A 17,549-nucleotide genomic window follows, 5' to 3' on the forward strand; every position below is an offset into this window, starting at 1 on the left:
GCCCTTCTGTCCTTTCCACTAAAGCCCATTAAGGCCCATTACTTCCCCGGGGGGTTCCGGTAACCTCCCGGTACTCTGGAAAATACCCGAAACACTTCGGAACCATTCCGATCTCCGAATATAACCTTCCAATATATCGATCTTTAACTCTCGACCACTTCGAGACTCCTCGTCATGTCCGTGATCTCATCCGGGACTCCGAACAAACTTCGGTCATCAAATCACATAACTCATAATACAAATCATCATCGATTGTTAAGCGTGCAGACCCTACAGGTTCGAGAACTATGTAGACATGACCGAGACACATCTCCGGTCAATAGCCAATAGCGGAACCTGGATGCTCATATTGGCTTCTACATATTGTATGAAGATCTTTATCGGTCAAACCGCATAACAACATACGTTGTTCCCTTTGTCATCGTTATGGTACTTGCCCGAGATTCAATCGTCGGTATCATCATACCTAGATCAATCTCATTACCGGCAAGTCTTTCTACTCATTCTGTAATGCATCATCCCGCAACTAACTCATTAGTCACATTGCTTGCAAGGCTTATAGTGATGTGCATTACCGAGAGGGCCCGGAGATACCTCTCCGATGCATGGAGTGACAAATCCTAATCTCAATCTATGCCAACTCAACAAACACGATCGGAGACACCTGTAGAGCATCTTTATTATCACCCAGTTACACGGTGACATTTGATAGTGTCGGATGTGGGGTTCCGGCAAACCCTTAAGGTTCGAACACTGGGGTGTGCGTGAAGTATTTCCCTCCCACCGATCTATGCCCTACCTCAATAAGATCTCGTGGACGAACTCGACGAAATCGCAACACAGAAAGACATGAGGTTTATACTGGTTCGGGCCACCGTTGTGGTGTAATACCCTACTCCAGTGTGGTGGTGGTGGATTGCCTCTGGGGCTGATGATGAACAGTACAAGGGAAGAACAACCTCCTGAGGTTGAGGTGTTCTTGTGAGTAGGTTCTCGATCGGGTTGGATCAAGCTAAGATGAGATGCCTGAGGCTCTGTTTTCCCTCTGTCTCTCTCTCTACCGTGGTGGCTAGCTCTACTTATATAGGCCCTGGTCCTCTTCCAAAATATCGAGCGGGAAGGGAGCCAACAACAGCGGGAAAATTTGAAGGGGGTGGCTAGTACAAGCTATCCTGACAAAAGTGGTCTACGCATGCGAAAGGCTCTGGTGGTGACGCCGTCTTGGGCTCCATGATGACCTCCATCTTGCCGTCCTCCTGGTCTTGGTCTCGTTGCACTAATATAGCAACCTTTGCCTGATGCCTCGGTACTCTTCGCCTGCGCTGGCCTCCTTAGCACCAAAGAGGAAACAAGGACGCTGCGCGCGCTGGCGCCCGCCTGGTGTCGTGCGTCATGGCTCACGTCACGAGGGCCTCGTGAGGTTTGCCCCGCCTTGATATCTCCGCTCCTCGTGAGCCTGCCTGGCTAGGCTACTCCAGAGGAGGTCTTGCGTCGTCCGCCTCGCGAGGGTCTTGGATGCCTTGTTGATGAAGATGGGTCGTACGGCCTGATGGCTTAGCCACGCCATGGGCCGCAGGCAGGCAAGTCTGGGGACCCCCGTTCCCAGAACGCTGATAGATAGCACACAAGGTGTTCCTCCAGTATTCGAGAGTTGCGTAATCTCATAGTCAGAGGAACATGTATAAGTCATGAGAAAGCAATAGCAATAAAACTAAACGATCATTATGCTAAGCTAATGGATGGTTCTTGTCCATCACATCATTCTCTAATGATGTGATCCCGTTCATCAAATGACAACACATCTCTATGGCTAGGAAACTTAACCATCTTTGATTAACGAGCTAGTCAAGTAAACGCATACTAGGGACACTCAGTTTTGTCTATGTATTCACACATGTACTAAGCTTCCGGTTAATACAATTCTAGCATGAATAATAAACAATTATCATGATATAAAGAAATATAAATAACAACTTTATTATTGCCTCTAGGGCATATTTCCTTCAGTGTCCCACTTGCACTAGAGTCAATAATCTATTTCACATTGCCATGTGATTAACACACATAGTTCACATCGCCATGTGACTAAAACCCAAAGAGTTTACTAGAGTCAATAAACTAGTTCACATCGCCATGTGATTAACACCCATAGTTCACATCACCATGTGACAAACTCACAAAGAGTTTACTAGAGTCAATAATCTAGTTCACATCATGTTGGTGTAACAAATCCTGGGTCTATTGCCCAGACTGTGCACAGGCACGGGAACAAGATTGAAGCACCAAACCAAGTCAGAGTACAAGGGACCAAGAGATTAGAAGGGCCAACATGCAGAGCAAGAGGACTAGAGTCAAGCCAGAGAAACAAGATACCACCAGGAGAAGGGCCTCCCTTGCCGGGCAGGCGAGCCCGGCAAGGGGCGAGGCCACCCCCCAGAAGAAGTCACCAAAGACATCACATCAGGGCTTGCCGGGACTCACGAGGGCAAACACACCTCACCAACTACTCTGCCACGACCCACGTCATCAATCCATGTGGTGTCAAGCCGCAAAGTTACTAAGTGGCAACCATTCGCCACATGGCAGCTTTTCTCTACAGTAGATGCCTACATACGATACCCGTCCAGCGACGTGTCAAGCAAGTAGGTGTGAAGCTGGCAAGACAACCCGACAAGGCTTGCCGGGCAACCAATGATGTGACATTACGTGGTGCATTTAATGCACCCTGTCAACCTGCAGAGTTAGGTATGATAGCACTGTTTGCTATCTTATCAGTGCATAATGACTACTTTGCCATTGTAGTAACCCCTTAATCTATAAAAGGAGGCCCATGGCAACCATAGAAAGGACTAGAAGGTTGGACAACTCACACCCACGCGCGCGTAGCCACTACCGCCCTCTGCCGGGCAAGTGTGCTACGCTCCACCACCATTCTTCCACCATCAATCCACCAAAGAAAGAGTAGGGTTTTACGCCTCACGGCGGCCCGAACCTGGGTAAAATTGCATGTGTGATCTCTACCATGCCGCCCCACGCTCGTTTGCTCTTTGTGCAACGTGACGTCCCCCTGCCGAACCAGCAAGGGGCCCTCCGGTCCCATACATGGTCGTGGTTTCCCACGACATCTTTGGCACGCGAGGTAGGGGGATTGCTTGCGCGAACCTGAAGGCATGTGCAGCGCGTCATCTTCATCACCGTCTTCACCTTCAACGTCGCCATCGACCATGGCGCCCAAGAAGAAAGCCGGTGCTTCGGCTCATCCGTCCACCTCGAAGGCTCCACCGCACGCGGCCTCTAATGCTACGGGGGATGCGGATTCACGCGAGGACGTGGACGCCGCTGCAGATGTGATCGGAGCAGGCGGCACCATCACCACTTCCCCTGCGGCCGACACAGGAGCAGGAGGCATCGGAGGAGAACACCACCAGCAGCGCCTCGACGGCCACACTCCACAAGGTATGGGTGAAGGGGTAACTCCATCTACGCCCCTTCCTCCTACCGAAGGGCACAAATGCAGCAACGGTGCTCGGAACGGGGCGAATCTTCGCCCTCCGACCGCCCCCATCGCGTGTGCGACTGCAGCGCGTGCGCCTCCCCCAGGACGGGTCGACCAAGCCGCTACGCCCTCGAGCGCCTTCACCACACCACCCTTCCATCCAGGTGGCCGCTCTGCAACGCCAGGGGCACGGTGCTACCGCCGCTGGCACCGTCAGGAGCCAAGCGATAGTGCGGTCTACTTCATAATCACCCATGCCAAGCACAACAACAACGGCCATGGTGCGGGCTCAGCTGATGTTGAGGTTTCTGCCCGTAGCTGAGCATATGGACGAATGGGGTGCCACCAGCCAAAGTCTGCTCGGTTTCGCCAAGGCTGAGGGGCCACAGCGAGCTAGCTCGCCAAGGCCTCCCCAAGCGACAATGATGGCTCGTGCTGCTTGCCGTATGGAAGGGGCCACCCCCACGGTGCAGTCCCCACCATGGCAGCCAGCGCGAGCACAAGAGAATCATGACCCAGACAACCTCTCGATGGCATCCTCTAACCCTCGAGCACGTCCAGGCTGACGGCGAGCCCCAGAGGATGGGCGAGTGGGAGACGCATGCATCACCATCGAGCGGTGCCGTGACGACCACTGCCGGATCGACGAGCGCGATGGTCCCGACGTCGACGAGCCCGTGCTCGGTTTTGGTGGGTGCCTACCCCTCGAGGTTTGGTGCACTGCCTTCACTCGTGAGCTGCGGCAAGTCCGCTGGCCGTCCGTTCGCATGTTCAAACCAGAGATAGCCGAGAAGTATGATGGGAGACTGAACCCGACTGAGTTTCTGAGAATCTACACCATTGTTGTTCAGGCTGCCGGGGGAAGAGATGAGAAGGTGTTTGCCAACTACTTCCCTTTGGCCCTCAAGTCCAACGTGAGGTCTTGGCTGATGCACCTGCCGGAGAACTTCATCTCATCATGGGCCGACCTGTGCCACGAGTTCATTGGCGCCTTCACCGGCGGTCATCAAGAACCAGGTCGACCTAGCAATTTGCATCTTCTCCAACAGAAGGAAGGAGAAACACTCCATAAGTATTTACAGAGATTTAGCAAAGTCCATAGGAACACCCCAAATATCCATCCAGCAGCTGCGATAGCTACCTTCCAGTCCAATGTGCGTAACCGCCAGATTCATTCCAAGATGAATGTGCGGTTGCCCAAGACTATGAAGGAGCTATACACATTGGTGGATAAGTGTGCTGAGATAGAGGAGGGAAGGAAGTTACCCGGATAGGAAGATTGCACCAATGTTGACTCAGAGGATGATGATGTATCAACCAGTTAGAAGAAGAGCAAGAAGCGCAGTAAGAAGCGGAAGGATAAGGCGGTGATTACTGTTGAAGGATCAGGTACACTTAGTATCGGCAAGAAGGCCAAAGATGAGGCCCCCTGTAAGGAAGCTGCCGTGTGCGCTGACTGTCGGGAGGCTGCGGCTGCCGAGAAAGCCAGGAAAGGTGATGGGCCGTATTGCAAGATTCATCGGACCAAAGGCTACGACCTTCAAGAGTGCTATCAGGTTGAGCAGCTTGTCAAGAGACAGAGAGCAGAGTATGAGAATCGTGACAAGGAAAAGGGTCAGAATGCCACTCATGGTAAGGGACGAGGCGGTGAAGTAAATCGCCCCGGCAAACCCTTCCGAAACCAAGGAAAGCCCGCAAGAGGTCGAGAGAAGGAAACATGTGATGATGAGAGTGATGGAGGGGATGAAGAGGAAACCAGTGAGCAGGAGTTTCAGAAGGCCAGTGACGCCCTGTGCATTGAGGGGGGTGCATCTTTGCACACCTCTTACCGTCAACTCAAGCGATGGCCACGGGAAGTCAATGCCGTGGAACCAGCGCCAGAGGCCCGGAAGCCGCTCAAATGGTCACACGCGCCCATCATCTTTGACGAAGAGAATCATCCTAACCGAACTACTACAGTAGGGTGTTTGCCATTGTTGGTATCTCCAACAATTCGCGACCTCAAGGTCACAAAGATGTTGGTAGATGGCGGGGCCGGGTTGAATCTGGTTTCCCCGGCAGTTATCAGCAAACTTCAGATAGCAAAGGAAGAGCTGAAGGTTACTGATAGTGTCCTGACTAGGGGGTACTCACCACGTCGTCTCCTGATCTATTATATTGGGACGAGGTCCCCCATGGCCGTATACTCATGGACCAGTTCGAACGGCTACCGCATACAAGGAAGATTCCACAAGACTTGGCGATCAAGACAAGGACTTCTCCCCACCGGCGTATTCGGCTAGGACTCTTGTTATCCTAGGCCTCCGGTGCATTATATAAACTGAGGCCAGGCTAGTCGATAGATATACAATATATACATACAATCATATCATAGGCTAGCTTCTAGGTTTTAGCCTCTCTGATCTCATGGTAGATCTACTCTTGTACTACCCATATCATCAATATCAATCAAGCAGGACGTAGGGTTTTACCTCCATCAAGAAGGCCCGAACCTGGGTAAAACATTGTGTCCCTTGCCTCCTGTTACCATCGATCCTAGACGCACAGTTTGGGACCCTGAAAGTGCAACTATCCCTAGGTGGTTTTGGTAATTCATAACAACATATAGCTCATTGAGCTAATACTATTCCAAGATGATTATTTCAGGAAAGCTCAATGATTGGCATGGCATGGATGTGAAAGTGGAACCCTCAAAATGCTAAGGACAAAGGATTGGCTCAAGCTCAAAAGCTCAAGACTCTTCTTTTTATATTTTAGTGATCCAAGATCACATTGAGTCTTTAGGAAAAGCCAATACTATTAAGGAGGGATGAGGTGTTGCTTAATGAGCCTCTTGCTTCATGTGCTTAGTGATATGCTCCAAAACCCTCAACTACTTTCCCATATCCACATATGACCTAAACCCTAAGCCAAACTCGGTCCTACCGATTCTTCCTATCCGGCGCCACCGAGTTTCACTTGTCATTAGCCACTGCCAAACCCTAGCAATTCGGTTCTACCGATAAGGATCTCGGTCTCACCGAGATGGGGTTGCAAACTCTCTGTTTCCCTTTCGTAACTTTTCGGTCCCACCGAAAGAGCGAATCGGTCCCACCGAGATTGCAATGTAAACTCAGTGTTTCCCCTTTGTAACTTTTCGGTCTCACCGAGTTCCACTCGGTCTCACCGAAAGAGCAAATCGGTCCCACCGAGTTTGCCTGACCAACTCTCTGGTTAGCTAATTACCAAATTCGGTCTCACCGAGTTTGTGTAATCGGTCTCACCGAGATTACGTTATGCCCAAACCCTAACCGAATCGGTCCTACAGAGTTGCATGTCAGTCCCACCGAAATTCCTAATGGTCACTAGGTTTACTATTTCGGTCAAACCGAGTTTTCTGATTCGGTCCCACCGAGATTGGTAAATTGTATGTAACGGTTGGATTTTGTGTGGAGGCTATATATACCCCTCCACCTCTTTCTCACTTAGCGAGAGAGCCATCAAAACACACACACCATTCCAACTCATATGTTCTGAGAGAGAACCACCTACTCATGTGTTGAGACCAAGACATTCCATTCCTATCATATGAATCTTGATCTCTAGCCTTCCCAAGTTGCTTTCCACTCAAACCCTCTTTCCACCAAATCCAAATCCTATGAGAGAGAGTTGAGTGTTGGGGAGACTATCATTTGAAGCACAAGAGCAAGGAGTTCATTACCTACACACCATTTGTTACTTCTTGGAGAGTGGTGTCTCCTAGATTGGCTAGGTGTCACTTGGGAGCCTCCGACAAGATTGTGGAGTTGAACCAAGGAGTTTGTAAGGGCAAGGAGGATCGCCTACTTCGTGAAGATCTACCACTAGTGAGGCAAGTCCTGTGTGGGCGATGGCCATGGTGGGATAGACAAGGTTGCTTCTTCGTGGACCCTTTGTGGGTGGTTGCTTCTTCGTGGACCCTTCGTGGGTGGAGCCCTGTGTGGACTCGCGCAACCGTTGCCCTTGGGTGGAGCCCTGTGTGGACTCGCGCAACCGTTACCCTTCGTGGGTTGAAGTCTCCATCAACGTGGATGTAGGATAGCACCACCTATCCGAACCACGGGAAAAACATCCGTGTCTCCAATAGCGTTTGAATTCTCCAAACCCTTCCCTTTACATTCTCGCAAGTTGCATGCTTTACTTTCCGCTGCCTATAAACTCTTTGCATGCTTTCTTGAATTATGTGATGATTGCTTGACTTGTCCTAAATTAGCTAAAATCTGCCAAGAACTAAAATTGGGAAAAGGTTAAGTTTTATTTGGTCAAGTAGTCTAATCACCCCCCTCTAGACATACTTTCGATCCTACAAGTGGTATCAGAGCTTTGGTCTCCATTTGCTTGATCTCCATAGCTTTTGGTGGTCATAGCCTTGGTTTCACAACCTAGGAGAGTATGGCGTCTAGCGAGGGAAATTATCACCGTAGAGGTCCTTACTTTGATGGTACTAATTTTGCTAGTTGGAAGCATAAAATGAAAATGCATATTCTTGGACATAACCCCGCTGTTTGGGCTATTGTGTGTGTTGGTTTGCAAGGTGACTTCTTTGACGGGAGAGAACCAAACCGTGAAGCTACCGCGGATGAGTTGAAGATGTTGCAATACAATGCTCAAGCTTGTGATATTCTCTTCAACGGATTATGCCCCGAAGAATTCAACAAAATCAGCCGCCTTGAGAATGCAAAGGAAATTTGGGACACTTTTATTGATATGCACGAAGGTACCGACTCCGTCAAGGAATCCAACTTGGATGTGCTTCAAAGCCAACTTGACAAGTTCAAGATGAAGGATGGTGAAGGTGTCGCTGAAATGTACTCTAGGCTTGCTCTCGTCACAAATGAGATTGCCGGCTTAGGAAGTGAAGAGATGACCGATAGATTCATCATCAAGAAGATCCTAAGAGCCTTGGATGGAAAATATGATACCATGTGCACATTGATCCAAATGATGCCCAATTACAAAGATCTCAAGCCAACGGAGGTGATTGGAAGAATTGTTGCTCATGAGATGTCACTTAAGGATAAAGAGGAACTTCACAACAAATCAAGTGGTGCCTATAAAGCCTCATGTGAAGCCCCTACATCACCAAGTGAGAAACAAGACTTCAATGAAGAATTGAGCTTAATGGTGAAGAACTTCAACAAGTTCTACAAGAGTAGAAGCAAAGATAGAAGCTCCAAGTCAAGGTCCTACAATGACAAAAGATCTTCTAGTCGAGAGCGAAACTGTTACAATTGTGGAAGACCCAGACACTATTCCAATGAGTGTACGGCTCCCTACAAGAGAAGAGAAGATTCTCCAAAAAGAAGAAGCAAAGGATCACCACCAAGAGAGAGAAGGAGTAGAGATGATCGTTATGAACGAAGATACTCACGGAGAAGCAAGGATTCGGAAAGGAAGGAAAAATCATCAAGGAACTACACAAGACGAAGACATCAAGCTCATGTTGGTGAATGGGTATCCGGCTCCGACTCCGACAGCCACTCCGAGAGAAGTTATCACTCCGACTCCGAAGATACTCAAGATGAAGGTGTTGCCGGTCTAGCACTTGTGTCAACCAACTCCTACGACATATTTGACTCACCAAATGAAGGAATTGGAAGATGCTTCATGGCCAAAGGTCCTAAGGTAACACACCCCGAGTATGTTGATTTCAATAGTGATGAAGATGACTTGTTAGGTGATGATTTGCTTGGTGACAACTCTAGTGATGAATACTATGATGAAAGACCAATTAATCATGCTAAAACGAGTGACAATGATAAGGAGAAGATTGAGGCTCTAACTAAAGAACTAAAAACTCTTAAGTTAGCTCATGACACTATCTTCGAAGATCATCGAGAACTTTTAAGAGCTCATGAGAAACTATGCTTTGAAAAGCTCAATCTTGAGCAAGAGCATGAGTTCTTAAAGGCAATCAATGATGATCTCCGCAAGAAAAGTTCTTCTTACATTGCCAAGCGTTTACTCTTATCCACTTACATGCCTCAAGTCAAGTCTAACAAGAAAGATTCTTCCTCTAGTAGCAACAATGATCATGCTAAATCCAATATTGTTGCTTCTAGTAGTTCTCTTGATTCCACTAATGATTCTCTTAGCCAAGTTACACTTGAGCAAGAAAATATCTTATTGAAGGGAATTATAGAGAAAGGAGTGTACAAAAGCCTTGCCGGGAGTAAGCAATTCAAGGAAATTGTGCGCAAGCAAGGAATGCACCGGAAGAATCAAGGTGTTGCAACAGTTCGGCATCGCAATGAATAAATCATCACCAACATCGCCGCCCCACGGGTTACACGGAGCGGGCACACCGGCATCGCCGCACGGTCACTTCATCAAGCCGGCATTGACCACATCACTACCTGCATCGGCTGGGCCGCACTATTGCTCCTCCGAGCCGGTGTCCATCACGCCGACCTACTTCGACATCTCGGATGGACCGGGGGCTTCATCATCTCTTCATCAACCTACTCTGGTAACGGGTGTGCGGATCGAGTCCCAATTTTGGGAATCACCTTCCTTCGGATTGCTACAACAAATAAACCAGGTGCTATTGATCCTAGTTTTTTTTGCTTGTTTGGGTTCAATTTTCCCAAGGAATTATTACTCCGGTTTGTCCATCATATGTACACAGGTCTATCAAATGGTGGCCGCATTAACGACGGTCGCATGGTGGTCTGGTCAATCTCCGTACATAGTCCGGCGAATGCCGCATCCGGAACTCGGTCCGACCTGTGAATTCAGGCTTTGCCACGCCCTTACCGCATCACGCCAACGCCCTGCATCGACATTGACTTCGGCGCCAGGCCATATTTCTTTTATTACTCACTTTGCATAAATTATTCATTATGCAATGATTTTTTTATTATTATTATTACTATTATCTCCGGTTTGCACTATTTTATGTGGCACAGGAAAATGATCTAGCCGGACTATATCCTTTGGCGTCACCTTGGCTGGACGGGGGGCTTCGTCAACACTTCATTACCCCATGCCGGGGACTTCGGCATCACTCTGCCGGCCTGCATTGACCGTGCTACATCACCACTTCGGAGTGCCGAGCTCTTTGCTCCGCCACCTCGGGACCGGCTGGGGAGATGGCACCTTGTCCCGCATCAAGCTTGGACCACGTCATCAATACCGAACACATTAACCAGCTAAGTTGCCTTCATGCTCAAAATTTTAAATTTTTAACTTGTGTTCGGCTCGACCAAGCATTATACTTTTTTGGAAAAAAGTTGCTTGTAAAAAATTTTCTTGTCCAAACGTTGTTTATGATGCATAAATTCAAATATCCAATTCATTTGGGGGCTTCCTTCATGAAGCTTTTTCACTTGCATATGATTATACTTGTACGGCTTCGTTCCTTGTTCGTGTATTACGCCACAATATGCACCATATTGACTTAAGCGGTTTGCAAGCTGGGTTGCCTCGCTCCTGTGTTTACCCCTACGTTCCCGATTGTTCGGCTAGGGAGTAAAGGGAGCACCTCTGCGATTGTCACGATCGGGTCACCCGAGCCAGACCTTAGACTGGGTGAAGCTGAAAGCTAGCGCTCTTATAGTTTTCAATGATGATTGGCACACAACGGAACTCATGAGTACAAAAAATCTATTGCACAAGTCTCATAATAACAATGAGCACCGAAGAAAGGTATCGGTGGGGGTACTATTTTCTTCGAAGATGCTTCTTACACTTTGCAGTAATATAGCATAAGTTCCCTGAGTGCGCTTTGTCTGTTAAAGCCTTATGTTCTGGTTGCCTGGTTATTGGAAACACCATCAATATTCTCGACAGATGGAGTACATAACACTTTTCGGTCCTTGACCGAAGAGGGAGAAGCCGACGGTCGGTTAAGACGCGTTTAAAGTTCGATTGAACATAGATATGATATAAGTACTTCGGTACATGAAATCATTCTTTTACCCAAGTCACTTGGGGGCTCTTAAATTTATATGAGCCGTTTTATAATAAGTGTTCTTCTTCTTAGTCGTTGCAAAGTTTTATTATTATTATCTATCACTCCTTTTCTTGACACGAGTGTGCGGTCACTAGCCGGGGAGCCTAATTTCTCTCTCAAGGCCGCTAGAGTTTAGTTTGCTAAACTGGCCTGATGAGAAGTACTCCGCCCACGGGATAGGAGGTTGAAGCCGTAGGCTGACCCGCTTGAAGTCTTGAGATAGGATGTATCATGTTAAAGCACGACAAAAGCACTTCTTTTTTCTAAGACCAACTTTCGGATTGGCACCGAACACTTGATATTGTTCGGACGTCATGTTTTTACTGACGTTTCTTGGTTTTCCAAGCCTTTTGGCACTTTTAAACTATTTGTGCTTTTCCAGCATTAGTCTCGCAGTGCAACGCCGGACACCTTTAGGGATTCAGCAAAAACATTCTCAGATATTGCTATATATGCATCGGTTTCGAATTGTGTCTTCGGTCAATAGTTGGGTTGCCCGGCTCCTACGCTTGCCTCCTATGTTCCGATTTCTTCGGCTAGGTGTGCAAAGGGAGAACCACTGCGATTGTGCTTCTAGCTCACATGGTTAAGCACCTCAGTGGAGAAAGCCGAAAACTGACTGTCACAATAAGCGTAAACTGGTCAGCGATCCGATGACGGTGTTACATGATGGGCCATCCATAACAATGGCCGAAGTGTTTACGGCTTGACCTCGGCTGTCGCCAAACACTCCGGGGGCTATTAACTAGCCTCCCAAACTAAATCCCCGATATTTTGTTCTTACATTAGAGCTGAGGTTTAATGATCATGCTTAGCATGACAACCCAAAGAAAGGAACTGATAGCAGGACTATTTTCTTTGGAAGACATTTCTTCTGTTAAATAGTAATATAACATATCTCTCTGCGTACCTTTGTTTATAAAACCGTGTGGCTAGATTGCCTTGTTTGTCGTAAATATTTGCCCTCATAAAGGATTTATAAAGTAGGACAAACACTCCTCGGCTACTGGCCGAGGAGGGGGAAGCCGATGGTCAGTCAACAAAGTTTTCTACAATGCGGATCCGAGCATTAATGACGTAAAGTACTTGGATACATAGAGTCATTACACATAATTTGTGATTTTACTATGGATATCGATCCTTAATTCGGCCACCCGTGCCCACATTAAGGCTCGGGGGATACTGGGCTTCAGGCTTATTATTTACAAATATTGAAGGGGTACATCGATCCCCTGATCTGGTGTTGCCACCCGACCAGTGTCTCGGGGGCTACTGCATTGCCTGTTCAATGCAGAAAATTTTATGTGCAATATAGTTTCCGAGGAGATTTTGATCCTCAAGTTGGTCGGCCGCACCCAACCTGAGTCTCGAGGACTGAGCACGCCGCTTTTAGTGTCCTGAAGTATTCCGCCGAGCTAGGACTTGATCCTCAGGCCGATTTTGCAAATCAACCTGAGTCTCAGTGGCTACTGGGATCAGCGGTCTTATGTCATCCTTCATCGGCCCACATTCGGGGTGGTGCACCACCTCGGAAGCAGTCCGGCATAAAGCTCGGGCGCTAGTGGCTGGCTCCATAGAGGGCATTTCAGGCATTAAGCTCGGCTAAACTCCTTCAAACTTCTTTGAACCAAGGTGATTTACGACACCTCGGATACAGTCCGGCATTGGAGCTCGGATACATAGTCCGGCGTTGGAGCTCGGATACATTCCGGCATTAGAGCTGGGAAGCGGTCCGACGTTGGTGCTCGGCTGCAAAAGATACCTCGAATGCAGTCCGGCGTTGGAGCTCGGACGCAAGAGGACACTGCCTCCCGGGAACAACTTCAAACCCGAGGTGTGGCATAAAAATAAACAAGGCATTGATAAAGGCCAGAAACTTAAAGGGGCTCCTCGGATACCCGATGTGTAAACTCATCGAATGCATTTCGGCGATCCTCAAGATCGAAGATAAAGAAGATTTGTTGAACCAGTTTTCAAGACCGGCAACCGAAGATGAAGAACAGTTCGGAAGAATCGAGGAGCGTCCCTAACTTGAAGACCGGTTCAGGGGGCTACTGACGGTGTCCTGGACTAGGGGGTAATCACCACGTCGTCTCCCGATCTATTAGATTGGGCCGAGAACCCCCGTGGCCGTATACTCATGGGCCAGTTCGGATGGCTACCGCATACAAGGAAGATTCCACAAGACTTGGCGATCAAGACAAGGACTTCTCCCGACCGGCGTATTCGTCTAGGACTCTTGTTATCCTAGGCCTCCGGTGCATTATATAAACCGAGGCCAGGCTAGTCGATAGATATACAATATATACATACAATCATACCATAGGCTAGCTTCTAGGGTTTAGCCTCTCTGATCTCGTGGTAGATCTACTCTTGTACTACCCATATCATCAATATCAATCAAGCAGGACGTAGGGTTTTACCTCCATCAAGAGGGCCCGAACCTGGGTAAAACATTGTGTCCCTTGCCTCCTGTTACCATCGATCCTAGACGCACAGTTCGGGACCCCCTACCCGAGATCCGCCGGTTTTGACACCGACAGTTACCAACACGTTTCAAGGAGTGAATCTCGGCAGGAGTCATCCTAAGGGAAAGATCACGTTGTCGGTAATGTTTGGGGGAGAGCTGAACTACCGGACTGAGAAGATTGTGTTTGATGTGGTTTACCTCCCCCTGTCGTACAATGGGATCCTTGGGCGCCCAGCCCTGGCTAGATTCATGGCGGGATCCCACTATGCCTACAACAACTTGAAGATGACTGGGCCAATGGGAGTCATTACCATCCCATCAACAAGAAGGATGCAATCATTTGTGTAGATAAGATGTATCGGGACGCAGTCGCGGCAGAGGCCGCGGCAGCAATAGTTCCCGCCAAAGAGGACAGAGGAAAGAAGAATGATTGTAGGGACTCTGGCAAAGAGTCCGGGAAGCATGCCCCCACCGAGTGCACGGCACCCGTTGATGATGTGCTGGAGTGTTCCAACAACAAGAGATCCACGGTTGCAGCGCCTCAAGTGAAGAAGGTCCCGACAGTGTTGGCTGGCGTTGATGGTACTTTCACTATCAGCGCCACCTTGATGACGAATAGGAAAGCGTGTTCGTTGCCTTCCCGTGGGCGAATATCGATGTGTTTGCCTGTGTAGGATCAAAAGTATGTCTAGAGGGGGGCGCAATTAGACTACTTGACATAATGAAAAATCTAGCCTTTTCCCAATTTTAAGTCTTGGCAGATTTTAGCAAACTAGAACAAGTCAAGCAATCAACCTACACATGCAAGTCTAAGAGTATAGCAGTGGAATGTAAAACATTGCATATGAAGGTAAAGGGAGGACTTTGGAGGGAGCAAACGCAATGTAGTCACGGAGGTTTTTGGTGTGGTTCCGATAGGTGGTGCTATCGTACATCCAAGTTGATGGAGACTTCAACCCACGAAGGGGAACGGTCGCGTGAGTCCACGGAGGGCTCCACCCACGAAGGGTCCACGAAGAAGCAACCTTGTCAATCCCACCATACCCATCACCCATGAAGGACTTGCCTCACTAGGGTAGATCTTCACGAAGTAGGTGATCTCCTTTCCCTTACAAAAACCTTGGTTCAACTCCACAATCTTGTTGGAGGCTCCCAAATGACACCTAACCAATCTAGGAGGCACCACTCTCCAAAAGGTAATAGATGGTGTGTTGATGATGAACTCCTTGCTCTTGTGCTTCAAATGATAGTCTCCCCGGAACTCAACTCTCTCTCTCACGGATTTGGATTTGGTGGAAAGATGATTTGAGTGGAAATAAACTTGGGGAAGGCTAGAGATCAAGATTCATATGGTTGGAATGGAATATCTTGGTCTCACCACATGAGTAGGTGGTTCTCTCTCAGAAAATGAATGCTGGAAGTGTAGGCATGTTCTGATGGCTCTCCTTACTAATGAAGGAAGGGTGGAGGGGTATATATAGCCTCCACACAAAATCTAACTGTTACACACAAATCAACAAATTCGGTGGGACCAAATCATGAAACTCGGTCAGGCCGATTTAGTTCAAAACGTGAACGTTAGGGTTTTCGGTGGGACCAACATGTCAACTCAGTGGGACCGATTTCATTAGGGTTAGGGAATAACGTAATCTCGGTGAGACCGATTACACAAACTCGGTGGGACCGACTTTGGTAATAAGCTAACGAGAGAGTTGGTCAGGCAAACTTGGTGGGACCGAATCGCTCATTTTGGTGAGACCGAAATGTTACGAAAGGGAAACAGAGAGTTTGCCTTGCGAACTCGGTGGGACCGATCGCTCATATCGGTTGCACCGAAAAGTTAGGAAGGGAAACAGAGAGTTTGCAATCCCATCTCGGCGAGACCGAGATCCCTATCGGTGAGACCGAAGTGACTTGGGTTTCTGACAGTGGCTATGTCAAGTGAACTCGGTGGGACCGGATAGATCAAATCGGTAGGGCCGAGTTTGACTTTTGGTTTGAGACATATGTGGATATGAGAAAGGGGTTGAGGGATTTTGGAGCATATCACTAAGCATTTTGAGCAAGCAAGCCATTAAGCAACACCTCATCCCCTTTTAATAGTATTGGCTTTTCCTAGGGACTCAATGTGTTCTTGGATCACTAAAATGAAAATGAAGAGTCTTGAGCTTGAGCCAATATGTGTCCTTAGAATTTTGAGGGGTCCACATTCCTAATCCATGCCATGCCAATCATTGAACTTTCCGAAATGATTATCTTGAAATAGCATTAGTTCAATGAGCTATATGTTCTTAGTAATTACCAAAACCACCCAGGGATAGTTGCACTTTTAGCGTGGCAACCATCTGATATCCCCGGTGTTCCTAGGGAGGTAATCAAGCACCACCATGTTGTCTTCCCACACGCTCAACCTGTCAAGCAGAAAGTCCGGAAGCCGGCATTGGAGAGGCAACAGTTCATTACATAAGAGATCAAGAAACTGGAAGCAACTGGTTTGGTCAGAGGAGTACTACATCCCACATGGTTGGCAAATCCTGTAGTAGTCCGAAAGGCTAACAGGAAGTGGAGGCTTTGCATAGATTTCATGGATCTCAACAAAGCTTGCCCGAAGGACCCGTTCCCCTTGCCGCATATTGATCAGATTTTGGATTCCACTTCAGGTTGTGATTTGCTCTGCTTTTTGGATGCATATTATAGGTATCACCAAATCTTCATGTCCAAGGAAGACGAAGAGAAGACATCTTTCATCACCCCATGCGGTACGTACTATTTTATTCGCATGCCATTCAGATTAAAGAGTGTCGGGTCCACTTTTGCAAGGGCAGTCCAGATTGGTTTTGAGCCACAGCTGCACAGAAACATTGAAGCTTATATGGATGATATTGTGGTCAAGACCAAGGATAGAGCCACCCTCATTCAGGATTTGGAGGAGACATTTGCTAATCTATGCAAGATCAACTTGAAGCTCAATCCGGAGAAGTGTGTGTTTGGCGTTCCCTCCGGCAAGCTGCTTGGTTTCTTTGTGTCCCATCGGGGGATCGAAGCCAACCCCAACAATATTAAAGCTATCAAGTAGATTCAGGCGCCAATGACAGTCAAGGATGTGAGGAGTCTGACAGGGTGCATTGCTGCGCTAAGCAGATTCATTCCAAAGTCTGCCGAGCACGCCCTACCATTCTTCAAGATCTTGAAGAAGGCGGGGCCCATGAAGTGGACTCCGGAAGCAGATGCAGCTTTGCAAGAGTTGAAGACCTGCTTGTCCTCTGTGCCTACCCTGGTTGCTCCCAAGCCACAAGAGCCATTGCTACTATACGTAGCGGCAACCAACCAAGTGGTTAGTGCAGCCTTGGTGGTGCAGTGGGAAGTGGATGAGGCAGAAAGTGAGAAAGGACCGGCAGAGCCAGAGAAGGATCAAGGCAGTGAGCACGGCAGTTAGAGCAACCCCAAGGACATGGCAAGGAAGAAAGTGGTGCAGCGCCTAGTGTACTTCGTCAGCTCCTTGTTACAGGGGGCTAGATCGGTGTACTTTGGTGTGCAAAAGTTGGTCTTTGGTCTCATCATGGCCTCAAGGAAACTACGCCACTAATTCCAAGCCCACCAGATCACGGTTG

The sequence above is a fragment of the Triticum urartu genome, chromosome 1, assembly GCF_003073215.2.
Source record: "Triticum urartu cultivar G1812 chromosome 1, Tu2.1, whole genome shotgun sequence".
Classification (NCBI taxonomy): Eukaryota; Viridiplantae; Streptophyta; class Magnoliopsida; order Poales; family Poaceae; genus Triticum; species Triticum urartu.